The sequence below is a fragment of the Eschscholzia californica genome, unplaced genomic scaffold (assembly GCF_041429995.1).
Source record: "Eschscholzia californica isolate CP2 unplaced genomic scaffold, dmEscCali1.0.p SCAF_4, whole genome shotgun sequence".
Lineage (NCBI taxonomy): Eukaryota > Viridiplantae > Streptophyta > Magnoliopsida > Ranunculales > Papaveraceae > Eschscholzia > Eschscholzia californica.
In genome coordinates this window covers 26,104,587-26,122,070 of record NW_028238461.1, presented here as the reverse complement: position 1 = coordinate 26,122,070, position 17,484 = coordinate 26,104,587, and the positions used below count along the sequence as shown (strand labels likewise).

The 17,484-nt window shown below is 38.8% G+C and overlaps 1 protein-coding gene across 1 annotated transcript in view; it reads right to left on the bottom strand.

The window, feature by feature from the left end:
- LOC147543893 (uncharacterized) overlaps positions 1-17,484 on the bottom strand; it is a 101,312-nt gene that overhangs the window by 47,039 nt on the left and 36,789 nt on the right. The window lies entirely within an intron of this gene.

Here is a 17,484-nt window from a genome sequence, read left to right as displayed (position 1 = left end):
GAACCTAGTTGTGCTCAAGCCAACAACCGTCCTTGGTTGCTCAAGCTACGACCAAGGGTGAAGGAGAAGTCCTAGTCAAAACTAGTTGTTCTCAAGGCAACGACTGGCCCTGCTAGCCTAAGCTACGACCAGGGGTGAAGGAGAAGTAGTAGTCGAACCTAGTTGTGCTCAAGCCAACGACCGGCCCTGGTAGCCCAAGCTACGGACCATGGGTGAAGGAGAAGTCCTAATGGAACCTAGTTGTGCTCAAGCCAACGACCGACCCTAGTAGCCCAAGCTACGACCAAGGGTAAAGGAGAAGTCCTAGTCTAAACTCAAAAAACTAATTAAGGGGGGGCCCTAGCAAAAACTGAAATCAAAGGGGAGCCCTAGTCAAAACTCAAATAAAGGGGAGCCCCAGTCAAAATAAAAATCCAAGGGGAAGCCCTAGCGAAAACATTAAAAATGGCTCTGGCCGCACGATGCAAGAATCACAGCAAATTATCATACGGGTCTAACTCAGTTCTTATTTTGCAGAAAATCGGTGATCATATTAAGATGGGCCACAAGCATTAGTAAGACTAATGAATTTTTTTTTTAACAAGAGGAAGCATTCGCACCAAAAGTTGTAAGATAGGTCAGGAGCATTAGTAAGCACAGGTCTACGCTAACAATACAACAAGTTCTTTTTTCGAATGTATATGCAGGAATAAGCCCAAAAAATAACTTCATTCAACGATCAAAGATAGATACAAGAAGAAAGATTAAAAAAACTAGTCTCAGAACCAACAAGTTTCAGAGTCCCTCTTCAGGGAGAGAAGGGTTATGAGGACCACCAGAAGGATGTTGATGAACAGAGAAGGTGGAGCTTTTGTCAGAATCATCGTCCACCCTAATCACTGAGTCATTAACCTCACAATCCACTCGTCATCGCTGAAAGGGGGACTCTCTTTTATCCCCTCTCAACGACGAAAGAAGAAACAATCTCGCCCACTTTGTCCTTATTGATCTGCCGAAGGGGAAAAGATTTTTCAGGGGCATAGAAACGACAAGCACACTCCCACGCGGCCTTGAAGGCTAACTTACGATGCTTCCTCATAAGGTAAGAGAATTCGTCCCCACGTTTAAAATCTGCAATCGTCTTCTCTTGTATAGCCTTGGTCATCTCGAAGAAGTTGCGCCTGGAGGTCTAGAGGGAGAGTTTATCTTTCTCTCTCTGAGCAAGGATACCAGCTTCCTTCTCCCTAACATCCTCGAGCTGTTTCTCGAAAACAGACAGACGAGAGCCTAGCTGCTCAGCTTGGAGCTTCCAAGAATCCCTCTCAGCACAAACAACTTTCAAATCACAGCTCGGGACTTCAGCATCAGCCTGGGAAGATTGGGCGTCCAACTCGAAGTATTTCTTTTCTCTCTCCAAATCTTCAGTTTGATTCAAGTAAGTGGAAACATCCTGGTTAACCCGAGAACTCTGCGGAAAAAGAGAGCAAAGAGATGCAAATAAAGTGTTGGTAGAAAAATCAAAATATAAATACCTCACCACGGAGATGATGATCAAGACCATCGAAAATAATAGGCATCAGTCGACGAAGATCCTTGGGCGAATCAGCCATGCGAAACTTCACTTCAACAACAAAAGAGGCTTTTCGCTTACCAACCCTGAGGGAACCACCCACATCAGCCCTGAAAGAGGAAGGTCCAGCCTCGCTCTGAGGAGTCCCAGCAAAATTTGAGCCCTAAATCAGACCTGAACTAGCGTGTAGGACGCGTCTGGTGCATGGACTAGCGTCCTGGCTCCGGCCGGGACATGCCGGCAATATGGGCCGTGCCATGTCCGGACCTTGTCCGAGCCCTTTTGTGGGCTTGGGCCGGGACTTGTCCCAGGCTTTTTCGAGGCTTTTTGGACCACGAAAAGGGACCATCCTTCGAGTGGGAGTTTTAGCCAAATTTTCTTCCGATTCCAACCAAATAATTCCAAAGTTAATCCGGGCCATCCGGAAGGCCAAAACGGATTTCTCTTTAAATTGATTATGAAATCATTAAGAATCGAACCAAGTTTTTTCCGAAATTGACCCGGGCTTTCTCGAGCCCAAAACAGAGTTTTTCTTAAAAGTTGACTTTAGAAATCATAAAAGATAAAACGAGAACGCACCATTAGTCGAATTCTTCGAATTTAGACTTAAGGTCCGTAATGTGACATGGGATGTCGACAAAAGTATCTCCCGGATTATCATGCATATACAATTTTAGCCTTGATATATTATATGATTGCATGTGGTGTGAATGCGGGAAACTAGTGTGGCCACAGATGTTTTTCTATATTCTTGTTTTAAGCATGGATGGGTGCATGCTTTGTAATTAATTTTAATTTCAAGTTTATACGATCTGCGAACCGTTAGAGTCTTGTAATTAGAGTTTAGGGTCTATGAGTCCATTGAAGAAACTCAAGGATTGAATCCAAAGGCGAGTGGGAGAAATCAATGGAGGTTCAAAGATAAAGATCTAGACGAACCAAAAGGCGAAACAAGAAGCAAACCAAAGGAGATTAAATCTTCTAGTTCTAGGTTTGGGGCCATACTAGGATCCATGTCTGCTTGATTTATTTTCTCGCGCGCATTTACTTACTTATTTACGCTTTATGTCGTGGATGTTAGTTAGGCTAAATAGTTCACTATAACAAACGCCACACTAATGTAAAAGTCCCCAAAACGTAATCTTGAGTAATCGCCTATCCAGATTAAGACACTCGTTGCGCCCTTGTTCGAGGAAGGTGGGTCGAACTTCGCAGAGTACCTCCTCTACCTTGGGACAATGCGGGTAGGTTTATAGAAGAGGCCTACATGTCTAAATGGTTCTACTGAACGAGATCAGCAAGAGAGTCTTGGATACTCGAGGCAAAAGGATAGATTAGTCATTCATCAATGAAATCTATCAACCAAGAGTCATAAGGTATGATTAGTGAAGTAGTTCGCTTACCCGGAACGACGGAGTCAAAGGGTAGGGCCTTCGTCCGCTTTACTCCGAAGAACTGGGGTCTTGGAATCACTTATTCAATCGGGGACGATTTTATTTAATAATGTAGGAAAACTAATGTTTTTCAAAACTAAAGTTTTTCAAAAACGATAACGAGTTTTAAAACTTTGCCTTTTCTTTATGTAGAATTAAGATGACACATGAAAACGGTTTCAACATTGAATAACACCTAAAGGAGGTGTTGATCAACTTCCTAGAATGGAAGAATAAACCGAGTATGGTTATTAGATTTTAAAGGAAAGCGTACTAGAATACCCAATCCCAATGTTGACTCATACCGAAGAAGGTCAAAAGTCATTTGCAAGCAGTCGTATAACATTCTCTTTAGAAGAGTAATGAATGCTAGCATTACCGTTAAGATAAACTGAGGAAGAAATTCCTACAGAAGTCATAAATGGGGAGGTACGAGACCTCCAAGGCAATCTGAAAGTCATCCTAAGGGAAGACAACAGAATTCATCTATCACCCAATTCAATATCGATTGAACCTAGATAGAAAAGACCTTAGATCAGTCACTCAGATTGTTATGAACAACTGAGCAAAACACACGGGAACATCGAATCTAAGAACAGTTCTTGAGATTCGATGGAAGGAATCTAAGAAAGAGTTCTTGAGATTCAAAAGGGCAGAGGATCAGTCAAGTGAGACAAATATTTGATCAAAGAAAAGCAGTTGCCGAGTACATGATCAAGAGTATTCCTCATTACTGTAAATGTTTCCAAATAATGGTTAGACCATTTAAAAAAGAAACTACCTTTAGCACCTGGAGGACAAAAAGAATGGAATTATGAATTCAGGTTCCAGTATCCGTGTTAACAAAGTTAAACAAGTATCATAGAGTTCCTTCATCAGGTATTTAAGACCAGATGAGCGGCTCAGTGGGAGCTGAAGGGAATTACATACTTGACTAAAAGAAGTAAAGATCCAAGAGGGAGCAGAAGCAGTAATGCTAGGGATGTTGAAAGGGATCGAAGTTTTCTTTTAGACACTAATCTAGCTTGGAACTTAATAGTGATTATTTTGTTCTTCTAGAAACATCTGATGTTTTAAACCAGTGGTAAATTAAGTAAAGGTTAACATTGATAATAGTTGATACCAAGAGATTCAAACTCATTAACGTCAGCATTGTCAATTAGGTCTTAAAGACTAAATTGATAAAGTCACCCTTTTCAAAAGGCATAGAGACTAGTAATCTATTAGGGCTCATATATTGTTATGCAGACCTATAATTTTACTTGCAGAAGCTAACAAGAAATCTTCAGTACGTACTCTGACAACTTCATGAAGTATGGAAACATACAAATCATAAAGTATAAGTGAGGAATGTTTGAAAGGTTCAAACGAAGTACACACCAAAGTAAAGAATCATTTTGATAAGAGAGTTTAAGTCATCCGATTAGATTGGAGTGGTAAAAACTTGTGTCAAACACTTGATAACCATAAAAGGAGTTGAGAAACCGTTTCCCAACTCGCTCCATAAGAACACATCTGAGGGATGGTGGATTCAGTGGGAGTAATCGAGCATTGCTATGCATGATTCGATCAATGATGGGTTTAAGCCAACCTTCCGAATATTTCGGGATATATTCTAGAAATGATTGTTTTCACACTTACCAAAGTCCGTCTAATAGCTAAGCTTGTAAAAGCGTTACAAAAGTTAGCTAAAGTCTGACGCAATTTCTTTAGAAGAAATTTGGGTTTTTCCACAAGCAATCAAGAGAACAAAGTGTTTGTTGCTCATGATAGTATTCTTATAGTAATTGGCACACCTAGTAGTCTGGGAGAAAAGTACTAATTATTACAAGAATAAGTGGGAGAAAAGTACAAGTCGAATTAATTCGATCATGAGAAAAATCATGAAGAGTCATGAAGAACAATTTTTAAGTTCGAACCAAGAGCAACAAAACTGTTGAAAGACAGTAAAACCGCGGTTCCTCGAAAAGGAAAAGGTAAAGATTGGATCTTAAAAACCTACCGCACAAAAACGAACGTAATTCGCAGGAGAACTCTTAAAGTAGTTGAAAGTGTCTCTAGAGGAATATCTCAAAGCCGTTGAGAATATTTCAAATTGTTGTTCAAAAGCCCTAAAAGGTCAAAAGTAAAATCTCAACGATTCAGAACATAAAGGTGATTTCTGAAGAGATAAAAAGACCGGCGCAGAGACGGAAAACTGACTCTAATTTTGGCATCTAGCCAAAACAATATGAAATCCACATCTCGTCAAGACATGTAGCTTGATAATTTAAGTCAACGGAAGACCTAAATTAGTTTTCCAGAGTAGAAAACTGAGAAGGATGGAAACATTCGAGTTTCCCGAAACTAGACAAAAGGAATTGGATTTCCCTAGTCTAGATATGTCCATACGCATGCTTTACGAATCCATCAACGGATTGAAACACGCAAGAGTCGGAATCTTCGATTCATAGAGGCAATCAAAATGGTTTTGATTCCCGAGGAATGAGGAAATTCTTGAATCACAAAATTTCAAGAAGGCAAGTGGGAGTAAACAAACCTTCCGGGTTCGTATGCAGAGTACATACAAAAGATTGAGTACAACATAAGATGTTGTATAACAGTAACGAACTGACTCAATAAAGGACCACACACAAAAGGATAAAATGCCATTTTGGGCATCTAAAAGTCTACAAGCGTAGATCAAGAAAGATGATAGGATTAGAAAGACTCAGTACGCTGAGAGGTTTGAGATCCGAAACCGAAAATCTAAGACTCGGGAAAAGTCTAAAAGAATTTCGACCCAAAAACTCATGACAGAGAGCGTTGCGAGACTCGGAGTCTAAAGACACCGATGAGCAAGCAAGCATGAGAGAGACATTCATGTCAATCATGTTGAACATGATTAGCATTGAAACATCCGAATTCGGATTGGAAAACCGAAACACTACTTAGTATATCCTAGAAGGCTAAAGGATGAAGTAGTACAAAAGTTGAACATGTCATCGTAGCAAACTTCCAGACATGGAAGGAAAGTAGGCTAAAAGTGTTTAAGCCGAAAACTGTTGCAAATACTACACAAAGAATTAATAGCCTTAAATCTAGTAAAAGTTACTAGAAATTATCAAAGTTGAAGAAAACAATCTTCAAATTAATTGATGATTAGCAAAGTTTAAAATGGACTACATACGTAGTCAAACTAAACTGTCACCTAAGACATAGTATGAGACTCAGTCTAAGGCATGAGGTAAATTTGGAATAAACCTCGACGAGTAAAACTGAGTGGGGAAAAGGAGTTTTACGGAAGAGACTCAGATTTACAACTCTCGTTATCGGAAATAATAGAGTTATTTCACAGTCGTCTAAATTTGGTTTAGTATTTAAATGACAGTCCATCGATAATAAAGCGTTCCGAATAGGTTTGTCAGATACGTGATCTGATGAATGAAACCCTATTAAGTGAACTTGGAATATTTATTATCAAATCCCTGGTCCAGGTCATTGCATGGACAACAATGACTTACGAAGACTAGCACGGGAGTCGATGGGATAGCGCAGTTTCATGGGCTATAGGAATAGTATATTTTATTCGACTACGTGGGTGTGTAAAAGGTTTATACACTGGATAACCCTCAAATGAGAAGTACATTACTCGTGATGAACGTCAATACTTCTCAAAAAGATAAGATTGGAGAGATTCCTCAAAACATGAGTGCTCCACTCATCTTATGTAAGGAATGTCCGACTTTGGTTCCGTCAAACACCGCGCCATAAAAGGAGGTTATAAAAACAGATACTGGGAAGGACATGATAGACATGAAGTTAAGTGGGAGCGCAAGAATGGATTGTGTCATCCTAATCATATTAGGTACAAAGTGTCTTAAGGCTACTTGATGAGTAGCAACTGAAAATGCGTGGCCGCGCTCAAACGGAATAAGGTGTGGAATTTCTCTCTAAGCTTTCTTACTCTACCACATCAAGTAGAGAGGAGAACGTGAGCTAATTCCCATTACTATCTATCTAGTAAAAGAAAAAAGTGTTCTTGGAGTTTTAGCTAAACAACAAACTGGGAGATCAAGTTGATTGCTCGTGTCCCAAGTAGAGGAGCTACGTTTGAAGCTCTTGGTCTTCTCAAAAGCAATTGGAAAGGTTCGAGGGAAAAACTAGCGAATAAGATATTCATCTTCTAGTTTTGCTTAGTATTATTATGGGCTTATGCATGTGATCCTGAGAACACTAATGTAGACATTAGATGCCTTTTTCCGCCATTGACATTAGTATAAGGGTGTAAATCCCAACACTACACATACTGGGAAAAATAGGAACAACTTTGTCATGAAGAAGAGCTTGGAAATCAACGAGTTCAGCAAGAACAATCCTTGAATCTCCCTTGTCCAAGGCATTAAGAGCTTTCAAGCAATCATAGTCTTGGGGGCCAAAGGGGATCTTTGAAAGAACAATGGGTACGACAGGCGAACGAACAATAAAACCAAAATCCTTAGTCGGATCTAGAGGACGAACAAAGAAATACCTTCCCTTGTAATCTTTTGGAGTAAAAGGGGCAAGAATTAAGGGCTTCGAGCGGGAAGTAAAATAATAGAAAGAATGATCAGTTGTGTTCGTAATGAAAATCTTATCAAAAGCATACAAACTAACCTTGAGTTTTAGATGCTTGCAAATCAAGAAAAATGTCATAATAGTCAACACGGCGTTAGGGCTCAATTGAAAAGGAAGTAGGCTGTAATAGCCCTAGACTTCCATAAAGAGGGCAGGAAAAGGGAAAAATAAGCCTAGTTTAAAGAAGACCTCATACACTCCGACACGACGATTGGATGTCAGACAAATCCTTTCCTCAAGAGTGGGGAGAAGAAATTCTATCTCCAATGGAGTTGAATATTCTACACAAACCAAAGCTATGTCTTCCATGGTCATCGCACTAGGATAACGTTGTTGACCGGAGAAGGTAAGATGAGGAGTATGGGTAGTAATCTTTTCAAAGAAATTAGAAGAAGTTCGAAGAAACAGTAACAACACTAACTAAGGAAGAATGGAAAGACAATAGGTAAAAAGATATCCTGATTATCGGGGTATTTAATGGGCAAGGTCGGCCTGAAAAGACTATAGATCTCTGGCCAAACATCTTCTTTTTTGTTTCTTTTTGTAATTTGATGATCTCATTAACTTTGTTACAATCATTTTTCTCCATAGTATTGTCTTCTTCTTTATTTCAGTCTCTTATATATGTATATATTATAGAGGGGTTCAGCAAAACATCCAATTCATTGTTTGAAATGGGGAAGGGGTTCTCTGCAGAAGAAAAAAGAGATTCAGGTCCAATGTGTCAGAGTACAAAGTGAGTTTACAAAACTAAGGAAACATTTTCATTTATTTACAAGATTTGCCACTCGACAATTACAGAAATGCCATCAACAACTTTCTCTCTCTAAGCTTTTCACCGTACTTCTCTCTCCTCACGTAACTTTTCTTAAATTTTTCACCGTACTTCTCTCTCCTCTAACTTCCCTCTCTTTACTCCTATTTTCTCTCTCGTAATGTGAGAGTTCCTAATTTTTTTTGGTGCTTTTGACAACTTTCCGTCTCTAGTCTTTTACATTCTCTCTCTAATTTCTTTTTTCTTTCTTTTTTTTTAAAGATTTTCTTTCTTTTTTTTTAGATTTTGTTTCTCGTACACCTGTTTGTTTCCAGAAAATGCTCCAAAATTTTAAATCTCTTTAAAATAAAAATTATAAGAAATTTCACAGGACATTATGAGATTTATAGTACATTTGAATATGTACTACACATAACATAATCCCTTAATTAATTTTATCATATCCTCATAATGTACAAGACATTTACAAATGCACTTTACATAATACGAAACAGTACATATTATAACTTTTTTTCTTTATAGCTTGCCTTCTTAATATGCACACAAAATATTGAAATGTACAGGACATTTGGGAATGTATTATAAATAACTTAATTTTTCTTTCACATAATCATCTAAATGTCTGAATATATATGATATTTACTAGACATTTACGAATTTACAGTGCATAATGTAATGTAACTTTTTTTTTCTATATTTTGCCTTCTTAACATAAATAGAAAATTTGGAAATGTACGGGACATTTTCGAATGTACTATAAATAAAATAATTTTTGTTTCACATAATCATCTAAATACGGGAATATATACATAATCATCTAAATACGGGAATATATATGATATTTACTAGACATTTACAAATTTACGGTGCATAATGTAAAGTAACTTTTTGTTTCTATATTTTGCCTTCTTAACACATAGACAATTTTCAAATGTACGTGACATTTTTAAATGTACTATAAATAAAATATGTTTTCTTTCAAATAATCATCTAATTGCGGGAATATATACGATACTTACTGAAAAACTGGAAAAAAACACAATCCCTCCCAATATCATCATTATCACCACCCGAATACATACAAAAATGTCCCATACATCCCTTCCATGACAGAAATCTTTTTAATGAAAATTTTGTTATGTACAGTAAATAATAAAATGTCCTATACATTCATTTCAAAACGGAATTTTTTTCAATGCAAAATTATATGAAATTTGGTTATCTAAATTATGAAGTATAATATAATTTCACCATCAAATATTTAAAGATACAACCTTCATCAGAAAAAGTCTTCAAAGATACAAAAATACCAAAATCTTCTGCAGGTGACTCTTCAACCTTCTGACCGAATTTGTTTTAAATCCAAAAATCATGTTGTTCTTAAATTTTTTAAACCAACATCCAAACTAGAATTATTCTTAAAAGCATCATACATCGCTCCAGATGTCTTCCTTAACAAGTCAGTGTCACTAAAATATTCAACAAAATTTGAGTCTTGATTTCAGATCTAAGCCTCTTTGATCTTCAGGATATGGAAAAATTCTTATGTGAACCTTTTGTTGATTTTAAGCTTGTTATACTGCTAGAGAGATTAAAAAAAATATCCAAACTTGGTGATGAATTTCTATCTCTAAAACTAATGAATCCCTCTCCAAAATCATAATCTAAACTGGTTGGTTATCAATCTGCATTGAAAAAAAATTAAATTAAATCTGAACTTTTTGCCTTGAAGAAATCTTGATGGGAGCAGTTGCTTTCTTGAAACAAAGAAAAACCAAACACCCAAAAATCTAGATCTAAAGATTCGGTTACTGTAGAGAGATAATTAAGGAGAGATAAAAGCGTAGAGAGAGAAACAAAAATTAAAAGAGAGAAGAGGGTAGATAAATAAGCTTAAAGGGTATTTAGGGTATTAGAGAAAATGGGCTATCATTTTTGTCTTGGGCCCAACAAATCTGGGTAATTTGGACCTGCACCTTATTTTCTTCCTAGCTTGGATGTTTGGCTAATTAATGGTTGGTTTTATGGATCTTTCACTCATTCTTCCTATATTATACTTCTTACTAATTTTCCTTAACTCAGCCTACAATCTCTTTCCTTAACTTCTGAACATGTTTTAAGACATAACTAGTTCTTTTTTTTTTGAAATAAGATTTACACTACTATTCTTCTTACAATTCGAATATATATAAGATTAATTATTTATATTGAGAATATAGTCAATGCAACTCATAAGTTACTAGTGGGCGAGTTGGTTCAGAGGTATAACTAATACAATAAAATTAGCACTCGCGTGAACGTCACCTCAAGATTTTGGATAATTTAAAGCTTTTTATTCTAACTAATTGTGCCCCCACAAAGAAAAATTTCTGAGTCCGCCACTGATTAAATATAGAGTTTTTTTTTTTGATGAAGGAAATTCCAGTAAACACTGAAAGAAACAAAGAGTTTATAGTATCTTAGGAACAAAAGAAGGTAAAACATTCCAAAGTTCTTTTTTCCTTAATTTTCTTCCCCATTTAGCAAGCGCGTCCGCCTGGATGTTGCCGTCTCTCGGAGTGAAGGTGAATATAATTGCTGCAAATTTGTCCTTGAGGGCGACCACCTGTTGCACTATTTTCTGTGTTTGCCATTTAAGTCCCATACTATTATCGTTGATGCACTAAATTATTGCTAGATTATCACTTTCTATATGAACATGGTTGAATCCTAACTGATGTGCCAAAAGCATGCTAGTATAAATCGCCAAACCTTAACATTCTTCAGCGTTTTGACCTTGGACCACGTCGACAACCGCTAGGATAAATTTTGCCTCTGCATCATGAATAATACAACCTACTCCTGCAGGTTCAGATATAGCAGTAAAGGATGCGTCAACATTGAATTTTGAGAATGGTGTCGATGGAGGTCTCCATTGAGATATTTGGTTGTTTCCTGCATTTATTTTTTATTATGGTCTCAATTTTGAGAGGCGTAGTTGAAGCATTATTGATCCTTGAGATCATTTGTATGGGATCTTGTTTAGTAGTTGAGAAGCAATTCTCACATCTGGCCTTCCAAATAAACCATAGTATTTTAGCATATAGATTGATAGTCTCCTCATCCTGTGTTTTCCATTGTTTTATCCACTGTGGAACAGTGGACAATTGATCCGATCTGACCTGAAAATGAAACAAAATTGCTTTCGCAAAAGTACAATGTAACATCACATGGTTAATAGTTTCCCGTTCAATACAAATGATGCAATTAAAGCAGTTACCAACAAATTTACCAATTTATCTCTCACTGGTAAGCTACTGGTACAACATTTTCAAAGAAATAGTTTTATACGAGGTATTGCATTGATGTTCCAAATGAAGAACCAATCATTTTGATCAGAGTGAGATTCATTGCTACCTGTTCTAAGAAAATTATACATAGATTTAATTGAGAAGTTACCTGTTTTAGTTAAGGTCCAGATTGGTTTATCCTCTTGGTCCGCTTGTAGGTTAATGCTGGTAATAGATCTGCAAATCTCATCGTTAAAGCAATTAGTAATAATATTCAGATCCCACTGGTTATTAGTAGTAAGTTGCGCTACCCATTCCAAATTGGATCCACTGGTGTTCGTGATGGGAGGGGGGTGATTGGGACTCTAGTAGTCGTGCGAGATATTAATCTTATTACCGTTGTTGATGTCCCAGAACACTAACTTCTCCATCTGAGGGAATTGCTTGCTGATAGATTTCCAGGGCCACGAGTGAGTAGCTTTAGGAGGAGAAGGATATTTAGTTTTATGGAAGTATTTACCTTTGATGACCTGAACCCAAGCCCTCCTATTTTTTTAGGTTTACATATGACGCCCCAGTTGATAGTGTGAAAAGTTTTGGTTTTTCCCTACCAAAAAGTCCTCTGAATGAACTCAATGCTAGTGCAGATGCCTTTAGGAATGGCAAAACATTGCATTTGGTATCGGGGAACAGCCGATGCGATAGTTGAGATAACTACCGAGCGACCAGCTTGGGAAAGAAGGTCGGTTTGCCATTTGGCAAGCTTATTCTTGATTTGAGAAAGAATCGACTGGAATGCCTGCTTTTTGCCTCGGTTGATGAAAAGATTGGTTCCAAGGTACTTATCTCCTGCAGAGGACTGATGCACTTTGAGTTCTCTAATAATCATCCGCTTAAATTTCGGGTGGGCGTTCTTGGAAAAAAAGATATTAAATTTGGAGTAATTAATCATTTGGCCAGATGCCTCACTAAACTCCTTCAGAATCAGTTTTAACTGATGCACGTTATCAAGAGAATTGAGACCAAAGATCATGCAATCATCCGCGAAGAGAAGATGCTTAATGGTGATATCCGTGTGAGATATAGGGAAACCAATGAAAGGGGTGTCAGTATTATTATTCTCCAGAAGTCTGCTGAAACCTTCCACGGCAATAGCAAAAAGAAAAGGAGAGAGCGGGTCACCCTGTCTAATACCTCTGCTAACATTAAAAGAGGCGCCAGGGCGTCCATTAATAGGCACTGCCATAGAGCTAGTCTTAAGACACGAATTAATCAGATTGAGCCAGGACTGGGAGAAGCCCATATTTCTCATGATATTCTCTAAATAACTCCACTCAATCCGATCAAAAGCTTTAGACATGTCCAGTTTGAGACCAAAGTAGCTTTTGGATCCTTTGATCTGTTTGAACGAGTGAATAAGTTCTTGACTGATGACAATATTATCCACAATTTGCCTGCCCGGAACATAGGCGGCCTGAAAGGGAGAGATAATATCCGACAGAAGGGGCTTGAGGCGATTAGCCATGATCTTAGTAATGATCTTATAAGTAGTATGGAGAAGACTAATCGGTCTATAGTCGGCCGGAATTTGAGGAGTTTTAGTTTTGGGGAGAAGACAGATGTGGGTATGGTTAGAGTTATCAGGCAGAGAAGCAGTAGTGAAGAAATGAGTGACCATCTGAATAACATCTCCTTGAACTGTATCCCAATTGGCCCAATAGAAGAAAGGAGGATACCCATCCGGGCCCGGAGCAGCTCCAGGTTTAAGAGAGAAGGTAGCTTTCCTGATTTCCTCAGTAGATGGTACTGCAATCAGATTGTGATTCTGGGAGTTCGTGATTTGAGGCGGCAGACAATCGAGCAGATTGGAGGATAGAGTGGAACCTGCTGCAGAGGAAATATTAATAAGATGATTCGAAAAAATAGTAGCGATTTCCGTCTCGTCCTCGGTCCACGAGTTATCACTCTTCTTAATGGCATTGATTTGGTTTTTTCGATTTCTAGAGGTAGCTTTAGCATGAAAATACTGGGTGTTTCTATCACCCAAGTTAATGTTCGCTACCCTCGAATTCTCTTTCCATAAGCTCTCTTGCTGAAGAAAAAGCATTTCAATTTGAGAAAAAGTCTCCTTGAATTCGTCCGGATTTCTGATCAATTGAATCTTATGTGTAAGATCTTTGATTGTATTATCAAGGTGACCAAACACTTCTTTATTCCATTTCGAAAGCCTTATGGTTAAGGAGTTGAGTTTGGCTTGAATCGGGTTAGGAGAGTCAGCCAGTTGGCTTTGATGAATTTCGAACAGTCGGGGTGAGACATCCAAGTGCGGATGAATTTGAAAGGTTTGCGACTTGGAGCTTTTCGAACTTTGGTGGTGAGAAGGATGGGATTATGATCAGATCCTAAAGTGGGAAGATGAGAAAGACTAGACTGAGGGAATAAAGTGAGCCAAGTAAAGTTAGCCAAAGCTCTGTCTAACCTCTCCTGAATAAGATTACCATTGAATTGCTTGTTGGTCCAGGTGAACGGATAGCCCGAGAAGCCTATGTCACTCAGACCCAAGTCATTAATGGCCTTCTTGCAATGAAGCATGAAAGTATGATTAGATTCTTTCTCACCCTTCTTTTCCGAAGGATCCAAAATGCAGTTAAGGTTCCCAATGACCAAACCAAGGAAGGTTACTAGCCGGCGAGAGATCTGCCAGTTTCTCCCATGGCTGCATTTTGTTCTTGTTATACGGGCTACCATAAAAGCCCGTAAGATAGAACGTAGTGTTGCTATTAATATGCAGACCCTTAACATGAATCATGTGATTATCCGCATACAAAATTTCAATATTACACATAGGAGACCAAAACAGAACAAGCCCACCCGCTTTGTTAATCGGGTCAACTACATGTTTATCATAAATTCTATCCAAATTCAAAAGTTTGTCTAGATTAGTATTCATACATTTGGTCTCTGAGAGAAAAATCATGTCTAGTTCTTTATCTTTTATAATGTTACGTAAGTGCTTGCGGTTAACAAAATTACCACAACCGCGAACATTCCAGGCTAAAACCGTTAAGTCCATGGAGACCAGGGGTGGCCACACCCACAGGAAGGCCGGGCACAACCACTGCTAGTCGGAAGTGAACCTCTAACCCCCGACCAATCGCTAAGTCAACTAGAGGAGTCAAAGAACTCACTCAAGCACGAGCGAGACCCAGAGACCACTAACGGCGCCCATAGGAGGGTAGAACTATACGGCCCCCGCGCCCACCCGACCAGGCCCAAATGACGACCCAAGAAGTCAAAGTCAAGACTCCCACAAAAGCACGAACCGAGACAAACTGTTCAAGTCTGAAAGCACCCCCTAGGCCCAACCCACGGAGGAAAACTAGCCTAGGAACCAACTGGAGGTAAAAACCTAAGGAGACTAGCGGCAGCCACAAGACCTCTAAGGGCGCCTACCAAATCTGAGACAAAACGGCCCAGTCGGAAGGGACCCACTCCCAAGGCACCACCAACGGGAGAAATCAAACCAGAAACCAACTAGAGGGTAAAACCTAAGGGAGGCTAGCAGCAGCCACAAAATCTCTGAGGGCTTCCTCCAAGCTAAGGCCAAAGTCCGAGGGTCCAAGGCACCAGAAACCTAATCTAAAGGCTCCAACCAACCCAGCCCTAATGGTGACTAAACCACCCCCAAGAGCAAAGAAACAAACAAAGAAAAGAAAGAACAGGAAGCAAGCACAAACTAGAAAGCCAGCCAAGAACAAAACGAAGATAACAGACTGCTAGAAACAAAAAAGGAATAACAGTAAAAGGAAGACAGAAAAGGCAGATATCTAGAGAAGAAAGCAAAATACTAAAAGTAAATAACATATATTAAGCTAATGTCTACATCAAAACTTTCGGCTAACCACAAAAGACTAGGAGATACAAAAACTAGAACATAGCTCTATCCAGACCTCCTACCACAAGCAACAAGACAAAATCTCCACAAGGGAACCAGCCAAAAGTATGAAAGCAGACAGACACTAACAACAATACTCACACTGAAACTGGACGATAAGAACTAAACAGAACAACCAGACTGAAACTGAGAGAAATAAAACTAACTAAAAAAACAAATAGAACCTAGCCCAACAAAGAAACTTAGTGAGAAGGCGACGCTGGAGGTGTAGCATCTCCTTCCCCCCCGCATTAGTAATGATTCTGAGTTGATGATTTAAGACCATCGATTCTTCAATAAGTCGTCTAGCTTCTTCATTCTCTATTATCATCAATTCCTCTTGGTTGGTATCATCTGAGATCTCAGAAATACTCCTACCCCTCTTGCCTGTTGGAGTGAAGAGCTGATGAGGAGGAATAATAGCCTGAACAGGAGATGGTGGTGGAGCTAAAAGTTGAAGTGGTTCTGGAATGATTTCGAGAGGTTCATTTAAAATATCATCCATAGGGTCAGGGTCAGAAGCATTTTCTTTATCAGAAGAGTCAATGAAAATGGGGCAGCTATTGAGGGGATGATCTACAATGCGACAACGCTGGCAAATAGCCCCTGGAAATTTCTGATAACTGATTTTGATGACTTCTTCTCCATCCGAGAAGAACTGATTGATGACAGCAAGTAAGGGTGATCGAACATCATAAAGAAAGTGTACTCTTACCGTGTTATTGTTAACTCTACCAAAGTTTCTAGGTTTTATGCTGATAATCTTCCCCATGCAACCAAAAATGTAGTCGAAGTCTTCTTTGTTTTGGAGAGCTTGCGGAACTTTATATAGAGTGCATCTCATAGGCTCATAAAATAAATCATCTGTTGAATCAACCAGGGGAAACCCCACTTCCTTAAGAACAAGCATCATACCACGTAGAATCCATGGCCGACCAAAATTCAGAGCGTCTAAAATGAATTGGCTTTTGGGCTTAATGAGGAAAGTGTTCACTGGTCCATCGGTGGGAAAGTAATCACAATCCCTGAAGAATTTTGATTGTGGATAGAGCATTTTCTTGATGAATGTGATCCCTACATCATAGGGACACACCCATCTTCCTATGAAACCAGTATTAATGGGTTGTAATTCCTGTTTCGATGAAGGCTTATCAAATTTGAGGGTAAGTTTTCCATGGGTGGAGAGAGAATATTGGGAGGCTATTACAGTCAGAGCAAAGAGATAAACAAGGATGAAGCAGAAGATGGTGATCCAACTCGGATCCAAGATTAGGTTTAAATAGAGAAGGAGAGAGTAATAGAAGACGAAGAATCGGCCAAAATATCATCATTACTATGCATGCAGAGGGTTTGGGAAAATGCTACCCCTGAGCCGTCTACTCACCTGAACTGGTTAAGACCGGCGACATCTAAGAAATAGAGAGAGAGGAGAGAAGACAGAGAGGAAGAAATGAAACGACTACCCGGACTAAAACCCCAAAAGCGACCAAGTGGAAGGATAGAGAGTAGAATTACCTTACGTGTTGATCTTGTCTGCGTATTAGTCTAGGATTTGGTGCCGATTATACCTCGAGATGAAAATGGACTTGATTCTTCACCAATCCTGTGAGTTGCTTCCTTGGGACTCCAAAATCGCGTGCATGGGATAAAGATTTTGGTTGTTTTTTGCGGGGATTTGGATGACAAGTGTAGTTAGAGAGACTTTAATGCTCTAAAGCAAGAAATTGAAGATGGAATTTCTGGTAGAAGAAGCTGATTAGGGTTCGAAAAGGGGATCTGGGTGAAAAGGAAAGAGGTGGGGGGATGACGTCACTCCGCACTCTCTCTCTCCTCAAAAAACCCTATCGAATTCTTGTTATAATACTAAATATAGAGTATTTAGTCATCAAAATTGTCTTATCTGAAACAAAATTGTATACAAAGGGTCA